Raw genomic sequence first — 19,302 nt, forward strand, 5'->3', positions numbered from 1 at the left:
CTTCTCCAGACTAAAAAGCCCCAGGTCTCTCAGCCTTTCCTCATAAGGCAGTGCTCCAGTCACTTCACCATCCTTGCAGACCCCGTTGGACTCTCTCAAGTAGATCCCTGTCCCTCTTCGACTAGAGAGCCCAGAACTGGATGCAACACTCCAGATGAGGTCTCACCAGGGCAGAGTAGAAGGGGAGAACCTCCCTTGATCTACTGGACACATTCTTCTTAATGCATCCCAGGACCCTACCAGCCTTCTTGACCAAAAGGGCACATTGCTGTCCTATGGACAGCTTGCTGTCCACCAGGACTCCCAGGTTTTTCTTCATGGGGCTGCTCTCTAGCAGATCACCTCCCAGCCTATATGGGTGTAATTTGTTATTCCTTCCCAGATGCAGGACTCTGCACTTGTCCTTGTTAGAGTGATCAAACACTGACATAAGTTGCCAAGGGTAGTTATGGAGTCTTTATCCTTAGAGATATTCAAATCCCAACTGGACATAGAGTCATAGAATCAATCAGGTTGGAAGAGACCTCCAAGATCATCCAGTCCAACCTAGCACCCAGCCCTGTCCAATCAACTAGACCATGGCACTAAGTGCCTCATCCAGGCTTTCCTTCAACACCTCCAGGGATGGCGACTCCACCACCTCCCTGGGCAGCCCATTCCAATGCCAATCACTCTCTCTGCCAACAACTTCCTCCTAACATCCAGCCTATACCCCCCCCAGCACAACTTGAGACTGTGTCCCCTTGTTCTCTTGCTGGTTGCCTGGCAGAAGAGACCAACTCCCACCTGGCTACGACCTCCTTTCAGGTAGTTGTAGACAGTAATAAGATCACCCCTGAGCCTCCTCTTCTGCAGGCTGCACACCCCCAGCTTCCTCAGTCTCTCCTCATAGGGTTTGTATTCCAGGCCCCTCACCAGCTTTGTCACCCTTCTCTGGACACATTCCAGTATCTCAACATCTCTCTCGAATTGAGGAGCCCAGAACTGGACACAGTACACTCTAACCTCCTGTAGCTCACCCTACTTGAGCAGGGAGTTGGAGTAGATCATCTCCAGAAGCACCTTCCAGCCTGAGCTGATCTAGGTGCTTGTAACTTGCATATCACTCCACCATTTCAGGAGCATGGAAAACAAAGATTGAGATCAGATACATGATTGATCTGGGCCAACACCTGGTGGTGACTTTGGCAGATTCTCTGAAAGCTGAACATTCATCATGCATTCAGAAATGAGGGCTTTGGTGTTCATATCCAGACCTTCAGGTCTTTGCAGTTCTTCAGGAGGAGCTGGACCATAAATCCCTTCAAAGATCTGGGCCTTGGAGTGTGATCAACAGCTCACCAAAGTATGAGACTGTATGATGATTTCCTTGGGCTTTGGATCAGGCAGTCTGCTAATGATCACTTCCTCTGGGAGAAAAAAAAAATGCTGGAGGAGAACTGCAATCTTTCTGTTTAAAACAGGTAAAAATTAATGCCAATCAGGTAATACAGATGTGTGCACCCACACAGAGACGAGTTCTTTCTCTGAACACAGAGCTTAAATTACTTGTAGCAGTATTTGAAAAACAAGTGAGACATATCTCAGACTCAGGAGATATGCTTGAAACCAGGCAAAATTGATTTTTTCCCCTCCATATTCAGTGCCAGATATTGCACAGTTACATGGCTATATGCAGATAGAAGACAATGTGCATCTTATCATGCCAGTGATAGATTCCACACTGGCTTTAAAGGAATAAATCATTAATTTAAATAATGGATTTTCTGTTTACAACACAAGCCTTTAAAAATATTTCACTCCCAGCTCAGCAGAAAGGAAAAAAAAAAAAAAAAAGGCTTTTTAATATATGGGCCAGTCTGATAAATGCTTCTATGCACATGCAGGCATGATTTCAGTCTGTTTAATTTTGTTTGCTTGTTTTTTATTTAAATCAGTAGTAGTTTTGTCAATGGTGCATTGTAGACAAATGCTGAAGATTTTAAGAGAAATTAAAAGACAAACAACATTTCTCCCTCTTTTCTCTACATGTAATGACATATTTTGAAGCTCTGGTGAGCAGGAAATGGGATTCCAGCTGGTGCCAGCTGCCACCGAGGTTCTGTACAGCAGTGCTATTCAGCACCTGCAGAGCTTTAATCCTGATACAGGAGTGCCCCAAATAACAACAACAACAACAACAATAATAATTCTCTCTTACAGGAAAAAAGAACTTTCTGTAGTTGAGAAATCCCAAAATCTCCAGGTCCTCACATGGTGGAACTGTAACCTAAGCCCAGACCTTTAAATCTACATAAGCAATAATGAGAGCAGTGTAGCAATGAAGACCAAGGCAGATGTTTTGCCAGAGTATACTACAGCAATGTTAGTAAGCCCTAGAACCAACTCAGAGCTGAGGAGTTTAAAAAATGAGCTGTGGGTCTTTATTAACAAAGTGGTGAGCATTTGCAGCATAGATTTGTGGAAGCAGGTCTGAATTAAAATCAGACCAAAAAAATCCTGAAGAATAGGCTCAGGGTTAGATTTGATCAGATATTCTTCCTCATGAAAAAAAAATAAGAGGAGCTCAAATCTGAGGTCCATGGCTTCAGACTTTTTATTATTTTAATTAAAACTAATCTGTTTGCATCCTCCTACATGCTTATTTCACTGCCAGGATCTGACTGGGAACATTAGAGTAAGTGAATCAGACTGCTTGGTGATTATCCAGCTGGAATATAGTATTTCTCTCTTGTTGCCATCTCTGTAGTTTAGTGGTCTTAAGATGAGGCATGTGGTCTCTCTAAGGATACACAGAAGTGAAGGTTTTAGAATGAGGCCACTGGAAATAGAGGAAGAGGAAAAAGAAGATGGTACTCTTCAAACATTCTTCCTCTGCAGAAGCAGTCCATAAAATGAATAATCACTGTGGTAGCTAAACAATTTCCTAGCAATTGATTGATGTTTAGATTTGCAGAACTGGGAAACACAAGCAAAAAAAGTCAACTCCCTGACTCATGCTATGATGCCTCTGTGCATCACATCAGGTGCTAATGATTAAGTTAATTAAGTAAATATAATTGAGAAATGCACCTTTATCTATTACTCCTGTTATCCATTACCCTTTTACCTCTTCGAGTTATAAAACACCACCCTTAGTTTTTGCTTTGGTTTTGTTGGGTTTTTTTAAACATTAACTGGAACGAGGGTTAAGAAAAGCCAAAGGAAAGGACCACCCATGATAAAAGGCTTTGAAGATTTCCTCCAGATGAGTTCTAGCATGTCAGAAAACTCCTGATGGCTTCCAATTTAGACAGAGTCATTTGTGAGAAATGAGAAAACACCTGGTGAACAAAGTTAGCTGGCTGAGTGGCTGTTCAGAGGAATGAAAAAGAAACAGAAATTTGCCTGACCTCAGATTTTGCCTCTGTTTCAATTCAGTTGTCCCAAAGAAAGCAAGCAGCACTTACTTCCAGGTCAGATAAACACCACTCTTGACAACTCTCTGTTGTGACTGAAGTATTTCCACATTGCTTTCCACTACATCCTTAAACACTGCTTAAGTAGATATTCCAGACAATTGCATCATTTCTAGGAATGTGTATAAAAACCCCAAATATTCAAGATCAAAATCTGTGTGAACAGAGTCAAATACATTAATATCTGATGACTTTAATTGATTAGCATTCTCTGGGGAGCAAGAGGGACAGCCTTTCTGATTAAAAGCCTTTACCCTGCACATAGCTGTGATGCTGCTCAGAATCCTCCTGAATCTGGAGGCCAAAATTCCTTCATTGTCTCGTAGCCCTTAGCATTAGGTTGGAAATAGCCACTCGTGGGCATCTGTGGGCAGCAGAAACATCTGCACGGGATCTCAAGCTGCTGAAGAATGCAGAACACATCTGCCTGAGGATCATTTGGGTGGAAGCAGTTAGATGAAAAGAATGTTGCTGGCCACTTACACATGTGGGGGGATAAATTTACAGAGAGTTCTCATCAGCTTTATTGTTTGGATTTTTCCTTTATCTGTGCACAGATTCAAATGGAAGTATTGCCTGGCTTGAAACAGGAGACTCAGTAAACACCTCCCTCAACATTTTCATTCTTAATGTATCAGTAGCTTTTCAGTTCATTACAGTGTTATTAGTCAGTCTTCATAAAAGAGCTATGCATCTTTATTAAAAATGGAAGTTCACATCATTTTATGTCCCCATAAAAATGGGTGGTGGTAGCTTTGATTAATTTCTTCACGTACAGTGAACTTTACAGCAAATTGGACAGTGTAATTCAATTCCTATTTCTGTGGGGTGGGTTCTTTCCTTTTTTTTTTTTTTTTGTTGCTAGAAAATTGATATAATTCATATGTAATCGTATTGCCTTTGCAAGAGATATTTAAGAAATAATATCCTGAGGTGATGATTGCATGGCTTAATTATTAATACCATACTTTCAGGCCCGGCAGTGTGCACTCCTTTTAGCGAGTTTGGCTTCCACCAAAAAAATAAAAGAGGTTATCTTCCCCCTACCCACAGTTTGTTACTTGCTTTGTATCCAAATTTTATGCGTATGTGCACATAGAATCAAAGAATCGACCAGGTTGGAGGAGACCTCCAAGATCATCCAGGCCAACCTAGCACCCAGCCCTGTCCAATCAACTAGATAATGGGACTAAGTGCCTCATCCAGGCTTTGCTTGAACACCTCCAGGGATGGCGACTCCACCACCTCCCTGGGCAGCCCATTCCAATGCCAATCACTCTCTCTGCCAACAACTTTCTCCTAACATCCAGCCTAGACCTCCCCTGGCACAACTTGAGACTGTGTCCCCTTGTTCTGTTGCTGGTTGCTTGGGAGAAGAGACTAATCCCCACCTGGCTACAGCCTCCCTTCAGGTAGTTGTGGACAGCAATGAGGTCACCCCTGAGCCTCCTCTTCTCCAGGCTGCACACCCCCAGCTCCCTCAGCCTCTCCTCATAGAGTTTGTGTTCCAGGCCCCTCAACAGCTTTGTCGCCCTTCTCTGGACATGTTCCAGCACCTCAACATCTCTCTTGCATTGAGGAGCCCAGAACTGGACACAGTACTCAAGGTGTGGCCTGGCCAGTGTTGAGTGCAGGGGCAGAATAACCTCCCTTGGCCTGGTTGATTCTATGATTCTTTGATTCTATGAACTGTGGACTGTATCTACTGCTTTTACTGAAGATGAAGGCAATGCCAGCATAATTCAGTTGTCCGATGATGCTGACTATCACACCGGTCCTTACACACAGAGTGCAGAAAATCCAGAGGACAAACCTAGTGAAGTTCAAATTAAAGAAAAAGGTATTACACAGAGTATCAGCAGACATACTTCTTCACAAAATGAGACTGTGTGACAATACAGGACCACAGGATATGGCGGGTTGGAAGGGACCCAAGGAGAGGGACCTGCGACTGCATGGACTAGTTTTAAATGCAATAGATATGATTTGCATGTGGATATCAGTCCCAGCAGCTCTTATCAGGACATTTCCTTTATTTAAGTCTTCATCAGCCAATAAACACATTTGGGTGAAGAGTTGGGTTTGCAATGCTCTGGGTATTGCTGGTGAATCCGTGCTAGCAATACTAAATGAGGAAAAGAAAGAAAGGAAAGGAAAGAAATGGAAGGAAGGAAGGAAGGAAGGAAGGAAGGAAGGAAGGAAGGAAGGAAGGAAGGAAGGAAGGAAGGAAGGAAGGAAGGAAGGAAGGAAGGAAGGAAGGAAGGAAGGAAGGAAGGAAAGAAAACAAAGAAGAGAAGAGAAGAGAAGAGAAGAGAAGAGAAGAGAAGAGAAGAGAAGAGAAGAGAAGAGAAGAGAAGAGAGAAGAAAAGAGAAGAGAAGAGAAGAGAAGAGAAGAGAAGAGAAGAGAAGAGAAGAGAAGAGAAGAGAAGAGAAGAGAAGAAAAGAAAAGAAAAGAAAAGAAAAGAAAAGAAAAGAAAAGAAAAGAAAAGAAAAGAAAAGAAAAGAAAAGAAAAGAAAAGAAAAGAAAAGAAAAGAAAAGAAAAGAAAAGAAAAGAAAAGAAAAGAAAAGAAAAGAAAAGAAAAGAAAAGAAAAGAAAGAGCAAAACAGAAGGAGAGAACTGCCAAGTGGATAAATGCTACATCATGCTGGTATTTACAGATCAGTACTGACAACTGTAAGTGAACCTAAAAAATCAATCAGAAAGCAAGATGTTCCTTGCAGGACAAAAATCTTAGATTCTGTGTGTGACAGAAGTCAAGTTCAAAGGACTTCTAATTTCAAACAGACCTGAGGTGCAGGATCAGGCAGCATGGGTCACAGCAGTTGCAGGTGCAGGGGTTATTTCCAGCCTTCGTTCCCCTAGCAGTGGCATGCTGTCTAACCACACTCAGATAGACAAGATTAAAAGGAATGGACATTTTAATGCCTTGGAGTTCCCAGCAGGTCAGTCCCATATGAGCATCTTTACTTTTTTTGGGTCATTTGTGGAGCTGCTTCTTAGCGGCAATGTCCCACGTGTCTGACTAGCACAGGGCTGAGTGAAGATGGAAGGAGACCTTCCATCAGAACCTCTGATTCATAGGATCATAGAATCGTAGAGTGGAAGGTTGGAAGTAACCTTAAAGCTCATCCAGTTCTAACCCCCCACCATAGGCAAGGACACCTCCCACTAGAACAGGCCTCTCAAGGCCTCATCCAACTTGGCCTTGAACACCACTAGGGAGGGAGCAGCCACAGTCTCCCTGGGCAACCTGTGCCAGTGTCTCACCACCTTCACTGCAAAGAACTTCATCTGGGCTTCAGCTTGCAGTAATTAGGGTGCTTATTGAACCAACTAGAAAAAGTCATGAGTAAATTATATGATTCAAAGAGATTATAAGATTCAAAGAGATGCATTTATCATATTCATACTCAGTTAGCTTATTTACTTATTTCATATTCCACTCGAGTGTGTTTGGAGTCTATACACTTTGAGTGCTGTGTCCAGTTCTGGGTTCCTCAATTCAAGAGAGATGTTGAGGTGCTGGAACATGTCCAGAGAAGAACAACAAAGCTGGTGAGGGGCCTGGAACACAAACCCTATGAGGAGAGGCTGAGGGAGCTGGGATTGTGCAGCCTGGAGAAGAGGAGGCTCAGGGGGGACCTCATTGCTGTCTACAACTACCTGAAGGGAGGTTGTAGCCAGGTGGGGGTTGGTCTCTTCTGCCAAACAACCAGCAAGAGAACAAGGGGACACAGTCTCAAGTTGTGCCAGGGGAAGTATAGGCTGGATGTTAGAAGAGGAAGTTCTTCACAGAGAGAGTGATTGGCATTGGAATGGGCTGCCCAGGGAGGTGGTGGAGTCACCGTCCCTTGAGGTCTTCAAGAAAAGACTGGATGAGGCACTTAGTGCCATGGTCTGGTTGATTGGACAGGGCTGGTTGCTAGGTTGGCCTGGATGATCTTGGAGGTCTCTTCCAACCTGGTTGATTCTATGATTCTATATACATTTCCGTGATCAGATACAAACTAGTAAGGAAAACCCTATAACATTGTGACCATGTTAGACCCAAGAAATAAAGGAACATATATATGCTCACCTTCAAAGTATCACTCTGGTGCATTTTGCTATTACATTCTGCTCTTTTGAGAAAGGCTGTAAGTAGCAAAATGCCAGGCAACACCCAGCATATCATATTTAAAGAAAACACAACCATTTCTCCTGTGCATACTGGAATTTTACAGTTTGTGAAAATCTTTTTATTATTTCAAGATAGCAGCTCCAGTTTTCTGTTCAAAAGGAATTTTCTTATGCTGGCACATTATTCAAAGTATTTATAATAAGGATAATCAAAGTCTTTATTGTCCACCTGAGCTCTTGACAGCTCACTTGCTCTTTCTAGAGACTTACTGATCCCGTAAAAGCAAAAATCTCTCAGCCCCAGTCCACGGACATCTGGGGTTTGGGAACTATTTACAAAGAGTCTTTAAAAGGTATGGGAGAAAAGAAAACCAGTTGTCAGGAGACTTAAATTCACTGTGTAGGTCCCAATTCTCTTCTGCAACACTCAAAAGAACTTGAAAACCACAATTAGTTCAGGTGTTTCAATATAATTAAGGCCTCCTTCTTTTCTTGCTCATATCAATGTAAGATAAAAATAGCTCCCTTTAAGCCAGTTGCTGTTATTGCTCTGAGATAAAACAGCTTAGTATTACCATCACAGCCTACTCTTAAATCACAAGTAAGGCTTATCATACCAGATATGGCAATTAGTTTGCCACATACTGTATCTGGTGCCTAATACTAACCAATGCATGTGGCATTAGAAGAAAGTTGTTTGTGCAACACTTTCCAGGGGGAGACAAATTCCTTCCAGTTTCTTGTGGTAAACTTCTTATGCCAGAAGCAGAATAAATGATTAAGCTTTGAGAAATACTTCTCCCACACATATTTCCTGACTCTTCCACTCCTTGTGGCTCTGAATCAGCAAGGTACTTAAGCATAGGAGCAGTCCATGCTGGTGCTACTCAGGTTCCTAATGTTATGCACGTGTGAGGTCTTTGGTGAATCAGCTTTAGAGCTGCTTTTAAATCCGAGTATAAAGGTGTTTGCAGGCATTCTGCATACAAAAGCTCAATGCCACCATGCAAATGTGGTGCAATGTGCTTGCCTGTCTTCTTTTGTAATGAACCAGGATCAAACAAAATATGGTGGTACTGTCCATTTTACATGTGGGTGATGTATCTCAACAAGTTGATCAATTTGAGTGCCCTGGGATCATTGCACTAATGTCAGTGCTGGTCAAAGCCTACACACCTGAAGTAAGAACATTACTGCATGAGTAGAACACTGATCCTGAATCTGGTACATGACAATAACCAAATCAAACAAAAAAACAGAGTAACACTAGGTTACACCAGTTCAGGAGAATTAAGTTCAGAGGACTGTTTAGACAGCACAGCATCTCCTTTGTAAGAACTATAGGGAAGAGCTCTTTCATACACAATGCACTGAATGAGTTGCCTACAAAGATAAAAGGCAAATAAATATGATTCATGTGAAGAGAAGTACAGAGCAGTGAGTGATCAACTGGGAAAACCAGGTAGGACATTAGAAGACATCTTTAACTTGCACACAATGGACTGATTCAGCTCACTTAGAGGAAAAAAAACTAGCATCTATGGGAACTTCTTTGTTATTAGTACTGTTTCAGAAGCTGTTTTCAGAGTCCAGCTGTAAATTGGTTATAAGCACTTGCCAAATGCAAGGGGAGTGGTTTCCACTTTGGTCTTTGTGTTTATTGTTTCTGCACTGGCAACAGAATTGAATTCATAGCAGCAGCAAAACAAAGACAGCTCTGAGTTATACTGTAATTCACTGCTGGAGATTTATGAATATTATTTTCCTGTAAAATCCAGCATTTTTCGCTTTACTACTTGTAACCTGTAAGTGGCATAAAATTGTGCATGTAGCAGGATTTCCTATTGCAGTGAGTGCCAAACACCAATGTAAGAGCTGCGCTACCTGCACGTGTGGTTATACAGTACACATAAATTGTGCCTTTCTGTTTAACTTGTCTAATCAGCTCCCCATATCAAAACTTAATAAGTAGCTGCTTCTCATTTAAAGGTCTGGTAAAACTGCAATTACTATGGCTGTAAGATGCCTTGTTTTGAAAAGAGCATTAAATAGTTTTATAGATATGGTTAGAAGCACTTGTGTAGTTGTTTTTATGAAAGTGAATGAGTTCATTAATAATGGGAGTCAGAAATAGAGGTTGGGAGTTGGTGAAGTGCATCCCTTCTTTACAGGTTACCCTTAAAGTGTAAGCCGCTTCTGCCTCCACGCAGCAAACAAGGCATGCCTAGACCTCAGTAACACACGTAGAGGTGACGTTTTGTAAGCCACTCTTCCTCTCAGGGACAGAACTGAAGGGCCTGGTTAGCATTTTTAGCTGGTTTTCCACCACTAAAAAATGAACTCTCTTCAGTGGAGTTACTCTGAATCTAATTCAGACCCATGACTTGAAGCCTGCACAGCGAGACTCAAGTTGTGCTGGGGGAAGTATAGGGTGGCTGTCGGGAGAAAGTTCTTCAGAGAAAGTGATTTGCCATTGGAATGGGCTGCCCAGGGAGGTGGTGGAGCCACTGTCCCTGGAAGTGTTCAAGAAAAGACTGGATGAGGCACTTAGTGCCATGGTCTTGTTGACTGGCTAGGGCTGGGTGCTAGGTTGGACTGGATGATCTTGGAGGTCTCTTCCAACCTGGTTGATTCCATGATTCTATGACTCTATATTTAAAATTAAAAGGTCTTGTTATACTTATGAACTCATGAGCTATGTATGTTGGACTTGATGATCTGTGAGGTCTCTTCCAACCCTGATGATACTGTGATACCATGTGTTCTGGGGGACTGGCATTGCTCTCCAGCCATGGTAACTGCAAGCAAGTCTCTGGATTTGGAGATGAGCTAATCAGAGGACAGGGTCTTCCTGCTCCACCATACAGTTGGCTGCGCAGGCATCAGAAGTCATCCCACTGGCTTCAGTGGATCCTGATTCTGATCCCAGGGAGACCATCCTGATTCTGATCCCAGGGAGACCTGCCTGATCCCAGGGAGACCTGTCTTTCTTTTCTGTCTGTAAAATTTGGGAAGCAGGTACCCTGCCTAACTAGGGTTCAAGCTCTCATGCCACTTTCTCTTCTGGAAACTCCTGTGAGGAACCCTGAAGCCAACACCAAGCCTGGAGCTGAAAATGTCCTGTCTTCAGTGTACATCAGAGGGAAATCATCATTTTAGATACTGATACCTTCAATTGGACTTCTCCATATTTCTAAGGACACTGTTGGCCAAATCTGTCCTGTCTTCAGTGTACATCAGAGGAAAATCATCATTTTAGATACTGATACCTTCAATTGGACTTCTCCATATTTCTAAGGACACTGTTGGCCAAATCTGTATATTTTTTTAAGCGCATTTTTTTTCTCTAGGAAGGAAATCTCAGATTTACTGTAAGTGCAGATGAGGGAGGAAAGAGCAGATGGGCAGTGTTTAAGTTACAAACCTAAGGGAAGCTTTTCCATACAAACCTTTTAAACTGCAGCATTTAAAGTAAAGAAAGATTTTCTGTTTTCCACAGTGACTCACTAAACCTTTATTTAGACGGTTGGTAAAAACACCACATCACATAATTCACTTCTTCTTCCCCCCCTCCCTTTTGCTCAGCTGCAGTTCAGAACTATGATGGTTTTTTTTTTCCTTTTAAAGGGAGACAGATATCTACATTAAGGCATTTTTGCCTTGTATTTTTTAATTGGCAATCTAAATGTAGTTTGGAGTGGCTAATAGTCCTGCTCAGGCCCACAGCACAGCACCCTCTGGTGCGCATATTAAACAGAAGCATTAGAATTATTCTGAGGGTTTTGTTCATTTTGTGTTAAGGCATTTTTTTTCCCTCAAAGATGAGTTTTCATATTCATTCAAAAATTCCAAGCTGAAAAGCAGGGCCAAAAATGTAATGACTTGACATAGATAACTCATCTTAACCCTTCAAGCAGCTCTCTTGCCATGCTTCTTGCAGGAGCTCTAGCTATTTGCAGAGCTAGACAATGTCCTTTCCACATGATGATTATTTGTCTTCAAAAAAGGCTGCAAGTTGCATAGTAGCTTCTGTTTGCTTTCAGCCAGTCTGCCAATTGGTGATAATTAACACCCTCCTTTCCCACCAAAGACAATGGCAACTGAAAACACTCAAATTTTGGGAGAAGTGCTTAAACCAACAGGGGATTTTTGTGCAGGGCTGTGGAGGTTTCTTCCAGTCCATGATTATGGACTTCATGGGAATTTCCCATCTGATTGCTGCTAGCTCCTGATTCCAGGAGATTTTGAGCACCCCAGTTTATTTCCTGAGAGACAAACTATGGGCATAAACACTTCACCACATATAGCAAGTACACATAAAATAAGAGATTTTCCTGTAGATGAAGCACTGTTAAAGCAAGTTACTTTAGGGTCTCATCTAATGGCCTCTGCACCTCCAAGCTTCTGTTGAAGGTCCTGTTTATGGAAGTTGTTACTGCTCATCACTGTCCTTGCTAAAACATACAAGTATGTTGCTGCTTGTGTGCTATATGAAGCCTAAGTCAACCTTTAGTTTCTAGAAGCAGTTTAGAAATTAAGATGATTGAAAGAACAGAGGGATCTCACATAAGAAAAGCCTTGCTCCTTGCTTTGCAAGATACTCTACTTAAGATTCAAGATAATTATATTTTCTAAAGCTTCTCAGAGGTACTGCATTGGTCCCTGTGGGGCTCTTTCTTCACAGCTGTGTGTTCTCTGCTCTTCTACATTTAAAGCCAAATTCTGCCACAGACAGTTGAGTTTAGGAACTGAAGAGGAGAGCTGCGTGAGAATATCTGAGGAGATAATGTGGCCTTTGGTCATCTGATAATTTGGTATATTGCCTATTAGGCAATTGGAGGGTGACTGCAGTAGCTCAAGGGCCCACTGAAGCATTGGGATAACACAGAACATAGAGCAAAAGCAAACATGTAAGGAAAGTTTAAGAAAGCAGGAAATAGCCTTACCTGAAGGTGCATCAGACTGCTAGAGAGGCTTAGTAAAACCTGAAATACATTTAAAAAGAGAGAGAGAGAGAGAGAGGGAATTAAATAATAGGAGTTATTTTTAATAGAAAACCAGCAAATTTTCACTGGGGCCCTTTTGGAAAAGTTGATAACTCTTTGGAGAAGCTTGATGTCCCCCCAGAGAAGCTTGATGTACCCTCCTCATCATTGTATAAAGCCACGCTCCTTTGCAGAAATCGTCCAATAAAAGAAGGTTCCATTTCTGGGCAGAACATGAATATTTGTGTTACCAGCATCTGTGGTGGCCTTTCATTTTACTAGACCAAAAGCAACGAAGATGAGGAATTGGTCCACTCTAGTGGTTGAGAGTCTCCATGGCTTCCAAACCACATAATGCCTCGCCTGTGGTGTTCGCATCAATTTTCTACTTTGAGTAGTTCCAAGGGGAAAAAAACAAAGATAAAAAAACAAAAAAACAAACAAACCCCAAAACCAACCAACCCAAACCCAAACCTCTTTTTCTTAGAATATCCAGGAGATGAGGCTTTCACAAGCTGCTGCACGTCACGTCTCCTATTTGCTTGCACTTCCCAAGATGGTCCAGTATCATTCTCAGCGCTTCAGAAAAGATGTATGTAGCACTGCAGATAAGAAGCCATGACAGAAAGGCACATTGACCTGAAAGGTGGATAAGCAGCAAAGTGAGAAATCAGAATCCCTTCAGTATGCAGGTGTCTAAATCCTGCTCACCTACTGATGCCTCTGGCAGGCTGCTGATTGAGGTTACTCTTCTTCTGTATTCAGCACTGGTCAGGCCACACCTTGAGTACTGTGTCCAGTTCTGGGCCCCTCAATTCAAGAGAGATGTTGAGGTGCTGGAACATGTCCAGAGAAGGGCAACAAAGCTGGTGAGGGGCCTGGAACACAACCCTATGAGGAGAGGCTGAGGGAGTGCAGCCTTGAGAAGAGGAGGCTCAGGAGTGATCTCATTGCAGTCCACAACTGCCTGAAGTTGGTCTCTTCTCCCAGACAACCAGCAACAGAACAAGGGGACACAGTCTCAAGTTGTGGCAGGGAGATAAAGGCTGGATGTTAGGAGGAAGTTGTTGGCAGAGAGAGTGATTTGCCATTGGAATGGACTGCCCAGGGAGGTGGTGGAGTCACCATCCCTCGAGATGTTCAAGAAAAGCCTGAATGAGGCACTTAGTGCCATGGTCTGGTTGCCTGGACAGGTCTGGGTGCTAGGTTGGACTGGATGATTTTGGAGGTCTCTTCCAACCTGGTTGATTCTATGATTATGTAAATAATAATCCATGTCACTTCTCAAGAATCCTTCTCTTTGAAGATGACCTGCTCAGAACTCATCATTGGTTTTCCTCATTTGACACGTGGCTGGTTTTATCTCTCTTTAGCATGGCTCAGCCATCTTCAATGGTCCCTGCTGCCTATGCTCATCTGCTGTTTCCCCTGGCCTCAGTGTATAGCCTCCTGGAGCAAGTTTGAAGAAGGACAGCTGAGACTGATGCCCTTTTAGGAAACATTTAATCTTCGTGTAGCTGAGAAGTAAATGAGCAGCTGTTTCTCCTGGTTAATTAATAGTGCATGCTTTGCAAAGTGAAGTGCGTCTCCTATGCTGGAGTCTCCTCTGGCTTTTACAGCACTGTGTGACTCCAAATGGCTCCTGTGGAGCCACTCCAGGTTTTTCCCAGGGAAAATAGATTCAGGCCCAGTGAATAGAAATTAATGTTCACATGAGGTGGTCCGGCTGACCATGCTGTTTCCATTCAAAGTACCTAAACGCTGAGTTCCCAGAACCAGCGCCCGAAAATGTGGAAGTGGGTTTGGTAAATGATTCTAGAGAAACTGGAATAAGCCCAACATTTCTCTAAGAATATTTACTCTTCCTTTCAGCACTGTGGGAGGTTTGGGCTGCTGCTTTGCACATTTTTTAAGTGCCTTTCCCTTTGAGACACCTAGGGCAAAGGCCTCAGGCACTGATATTATCTGTTTTCCTAAGAAGAGATTTTTCCATACCACATTAATAAAAATAATTGGAAAAAAAAAATAAAGTGCTTCTGTGGATTGCCAGTGAATGCCATCATCTGCTTGTGTGCAAGGCTCCTGCTGTCATCACTTAAAGAGCTGTTTCTAGAGTAAGCATAGTCCATGCAATACAGATTCATGAACAGAATACGTCATGCGTGGTGCAGAAGGTCCTCAGCCATGCCACGTCTGATGGGCAAGACAAGAACCCAGTTAAAACAGCTGGTGTAGTCAAAAGAGGGTCTGAAGTCTTTGTTACAAAAATCAAGTCTAAAAGAAGATATATATTTGAATCCTCTCAGAGGAATACTGACATATATAAAATCTTTTTGTCGCGCTTCCCATCCCCAAAACGTTTCCAAACCAGCCTTTTGGGGCACTGAAGCCAGCCACTGAGAAGATGCCAAGAAAGGGCAGAAGGATGAAAGGTGCTGTGCTTGTTACTCAAAGGTAAAACTCATCCAGTAGCTGAAGCTGCTTAGAGCAAAGTGTGTTTTCCATGTGTAATAGAAACAGTGTTAGGTAAGAGGAGTGAGAACTGTTTCACCCTCTTGCATCACCCTGCAGAACTCTGACCTGCCCTCACAAGCCACGTAACATACCCCTGTGCTTGCAGACACAGAGGCTGCCACACTGACTGGTAAGGGCTCAGGAGAACATCTGGCTCCCTCTTGACTTCCAACTCTGTGTTCACCACCTTCCTTCCATGCAGGAGTGGTCTGTCTGGTGGGATGGAAGCCTAAGAGCTGTGCTCCAAATGCGCAGGATGCCACCATGTCGCCCTCTCCCTTTTCCCCATGGAGATGTCTAGCCTGATGAAAGATGCAGCAACAACCTGCATTTGTCTGCTTGTGCTTATCCTGTTAAAGCTCTAGATCATATATTGGCCTGTCTGGTAATCCTAGCCTTCCAGCCATACTTGGTCACTCTTGCCCCAAGCTTCTAACCCACATTTTCTGTTTGCATACCTTGGTGGTTGAACATCTGTCCGCAAGGCGCACCGCCAAAGCCCAAATATCTTCAGAGCAGGCAGCTGCATTCACAAACACTGGATGGAAGTCATGTGTGGTTTGACTAAACCCTGTAGAAATCTTGGAGATCTTGGCTCTAAATCTGTTTTGTAAAGAAAGCTCCTACCTTTTAAGATGTGCTTGGCAGAGTGTTATAAACAAACAAAACCAGTTTGCCCATGGGATATTTGCTTTTCCTCGAAGATCTGCTTGCTTCTAAGCAGGTGGTACCAGCTGATGCAGAGAAGGGAGTGACAGCACCTCCAGCCTTTTCTGTCAAGTGAAGAGGTTGAAGTGGGAACACCAAGCAGCACACCACCAAAATCAAGCCAAAACAATACAAAGTGAATGGAAAAAGATAGATACAAGCCCTGCAATTCTACTGGGACAATATAATCTATTTTATAATTGACTCTTTACTGTTGAACTGGTTTCATCCCTTTGTTTGGATGTTTAATTAGTTTCCCTCAGTGTTTGTCTGTGCGCTGAGTCGCTCTGGTTTTATCTGAGGATGAGCCAATTTTGTTAAATCACTGGAAACTGGATACTTTTGATGTACTTTGTACCATTTTTATTTCTGTTTACTGTAAATTAGCTAGCAGTGGTGTCAGGCTGGAGCAAAGCACATCGTTCTTCAGCCACAGTAAGCTGTGGGTTATTTTTGCTCCTCTCCCTAATATTTGCAGATAACTGCCCATGACTGGCAGGGTACCACATATTTAAAAGATCTGAGTCTGCTGTAAATTCTGGGTTAGAATTGCAAATGGTGGCAGTTCCTGCCCTGGGAAGCTCTAGGACACTGCTATGTTTGAAGTAGCAAACAATGTGGACAGCTGTTGAAGCCTTGGAAAAACCTAAGCAGACCTGATGTTCAAAGCCTCCATCCATCTGAAATAAAGCAAATTCCTAGATCCTAGTTCCTTTCTCTTGCCTAGGATTTCTCTTTCCTTCCAATAGTGGTGGCAGCTGAACTATTCCATTTCTGGTAACAATAGCATAATATCAATTACTTATTAACAGTATTGGCTTATTTTTTCTTTGATTTTTTTTTTTTTGTCCATAAGTGTATAGGTTGTGCAGTTCTCTCTTTTAAGACATTCTGCCCGTATTGATGCTTTTTTTCCCCCAGTGTTCACAGCAGAGGTTTATACAATGCTTGAAACATTGGTTGTATCTTTGTACCATCTTTCTTCTCTTCATAGTGTTTCATGTGATTTGCCATTGGAATGGGCTGCCCAGGGAGGTGGTGGAGTCACCATCCCTGGAGGTGTTCAAGAAAAGCCTGGGTGAGGCACTTAGTGCCATGGTCTAGTTGACTGGCTAGGGCTGGGTGCTAGGTTGGACTGGATGATTTGGAGGTCTCTTCCAATCTGGTTGATTCTAAGTGCTAATCCATCTCAGCAGTGACCCAGTCGGTCAGGCACTTGGTGAAGGGATATTGCTCACCCTGCCCCAGAGTGTAGGAGCTGATTTTTTTCTAGAAGAAAATAACCTCCCTTGCTCCCGCATCTGACACACAGGTAGCCAGCACTGCCTGTGTTTGTACACAAAAAAGAAGAGGCTGCACATGATTTGATGTGGATGAAGGCTGAGCTTTCTTCCAGTGACCAGCTTCTGACTCTTCCAGGGTTTCGTTTCAGTTGTTTCTGACTCCCAGAAGCTACATTTTTGACTCTGCCTCCAGCTTTAGCAATCTAACCTCACTTAGGTGATTAAAAGCTGCAATTCCCATCAGGGAAGGTGACTTTTCCCAGCCCATCCTGAGTAGCCCAGGACTTTAAGCTTCTTGCTTCTGATAATTTCTTTGCACAGCAAGCAGGGGGTACTTTTTTTCTCCCCCCCATCCTCACTGAAGGAGCACAACGGCCACTTTTGCCAGGATCTGTGTTAGATAGTATTGTCCTGCTCCAGCAGGGGGATTTGACTGGATGGTCTCTTTGAGTCCCTTTCAACCCCTGACATCCTATGATCCTATGAGAGCAGCTTGTGCTTTGAATGGATTTGGAGTGGTGGCACTGCCGAGACAGTCCTAGGATGGTTGCTGAGGGTAAGGCAACTCCACAGAATCACCAGCTTTTAAATCCTGAGCCTTGTTTGCTGATGTCGTTTAAGGCATCATATCAAACCATGACATCTGCCTCTGAACACAGGTCCTTCTCTCTTGCAGAGGCAAGAGGAGGGAGCTGGCAAGAGGATTGAGGAGGACAAGGGCTGGGTTGCAGGCAGCTGCCAGTTGCCATTGCACAGCATGAGCGTGGGCTGCAGCAGCAGAAGTGTGGCCAGCAGGGCCAGGGAGGGGATTCTCCCCCTCTGCTCTGCTGAGACCCCACCTGGAGTACTACATCCCTCTGGGACAAGAGGGATGTGGAGATGCTGGAGTATGTCCAGAGCAGGGCCAGGAGGATGCTCAGAGGTCTGCAGCAGCTCTGCTGTGAGGACAGAACATAGTCAGAAAAATTGTGAAGAATAAAAGGCCTGATTGGGTTTGGTAGAGACATATAGGTTTAACCAGTATTCATTCTAGTGCACAACTCAAGTGTTTTAGCATTTAGGTGGGGTCACCCTCCCTGGAGATGTTCAAGCAATGTGGGGTCATGCTACTTTAGGACATGGTTTAATGGCCACAGTAGTGGTCTTGGGTTGCAGGTTGGGCTTGATGATGTCTGAATGGTTTCACTTGCAAAAGCCCTCTACAACAGCACACCACCACTTACCCCTGAGCTTCCAGTTCAGCCGAGTACTCCAGGTCATCCTCAGGGAGCTGGAAGAAGCAACTCCACACAGAGAAACTCAGCCTGAGCAAACCTACCCAGCACCTGTGAGCAATGTCAGAGCAACATCAGAGCAATCGTCAGGCCTAGCCCTACCTAGCCGGGGGGCCCACCAGGCCCCCCGGCCTTTGAATCCCCTCCACCATCCACCCAGTGACGCACCACAGAGCACTCACCAGTGATGATCCGAGGAGGACCCTTCTGCCCAAATGGGCAAGCTTGGGGCTTGCCTTTCCTGGGGCCACTTATAAAGGGGAGTGGGCAGGGAGGGCAAAGTGGTGACACCTGGGGTGGGAGGAGACTCCAATAGAATCCAGATTGAAAAGGGGAGTGGGTAGGGAAGACTAAGTGGTGACACCTGGGGTGGGAGGAGACTGCAACAGAACCCAGACTGGAAAGGGGAGTGGGCAGGGAGGACAAAGTGGTGACACCTGGGGTGGGAGGAGACTGCAAGAGAACCCAGGTGTTATGAGTTTGGGGAAAAAAAAGGGGGAAATGCATTGTGCAGGAGAGAAAGAGGTGGTTATGGTGGAGAAGGGAGGGAAATGGAGAGGAAAAGGATGGAGATGAGAAGAGGAAGATGGAATAGTCTATTTGCAGTCATCTTGGCTGTTAAATTGCACAGCCAGCAATCTGTGAGTCTGGGCAGTCCTGTTTTCCTTGTATTTCTTTGCCTCTCTCACATTTGTCAGCTTATTTTTTTTATCAGAGTGGATAAAGGGAAATACTTTTTGCTTGGTATTTTTGGAGATCAAGTTGAAGTACGCAACAAAGATATATACAAATCATCACTGAATAGAAGTCAGCAGTAAGATTTTGTAACATTTCATCATGAACAACAGTTGTGCAAATTATGCAGAGACATCTACCAGGTGGCCAGAAACATGCTCTGATTTCAGCTTGGAGAAGAGAAGACTCCACAGAGACCTAATAATAACCTTCCAGTACCTGAA

The 19,302-nt window shown here is 43.6% G+C and overlaps 1 long non-coding RNA gene across 1 annotated transcript; it reads right to left on the reverse strand.

Moving 5' to 3' along the window:
- Positions 1–2,390: 2,390 nt before the first annotated feature.
- Positions 2,391–18,394, reverse strand: LOC135179026 (uncharacterized). Its single transcript, XR_010303866.1, has 3 exons — positions 18,293–18,394; positions 12,526–12,564; positions 2,391–2,782 (listed from the first exon to the last, which is right to left on the reverse strand). It is a non-coding gene; the product is annotated as an uncharacterized LOC135179026 (long non-coding RNA).
- Between the last annotated feature and the right edge of the window lie 908 nt (positions 18,395–19,302).

Source organism: Pogoniulus pusillus, chromosome 10 (genome assembly GCF_015220805.1).
Source record: "Pogoniulus pusillus isolate bPogPus1 chromosome 10, bPogPus1.pri, whole genome shotgun sequence".
Classification (NCBI taxonomy): domain Eukaryota; kingdom Metazoa; phylum Chordata; class Aves; order Piciformes; family Lybiidae; genus Pogoniulus; species Pogoniulus pusillus.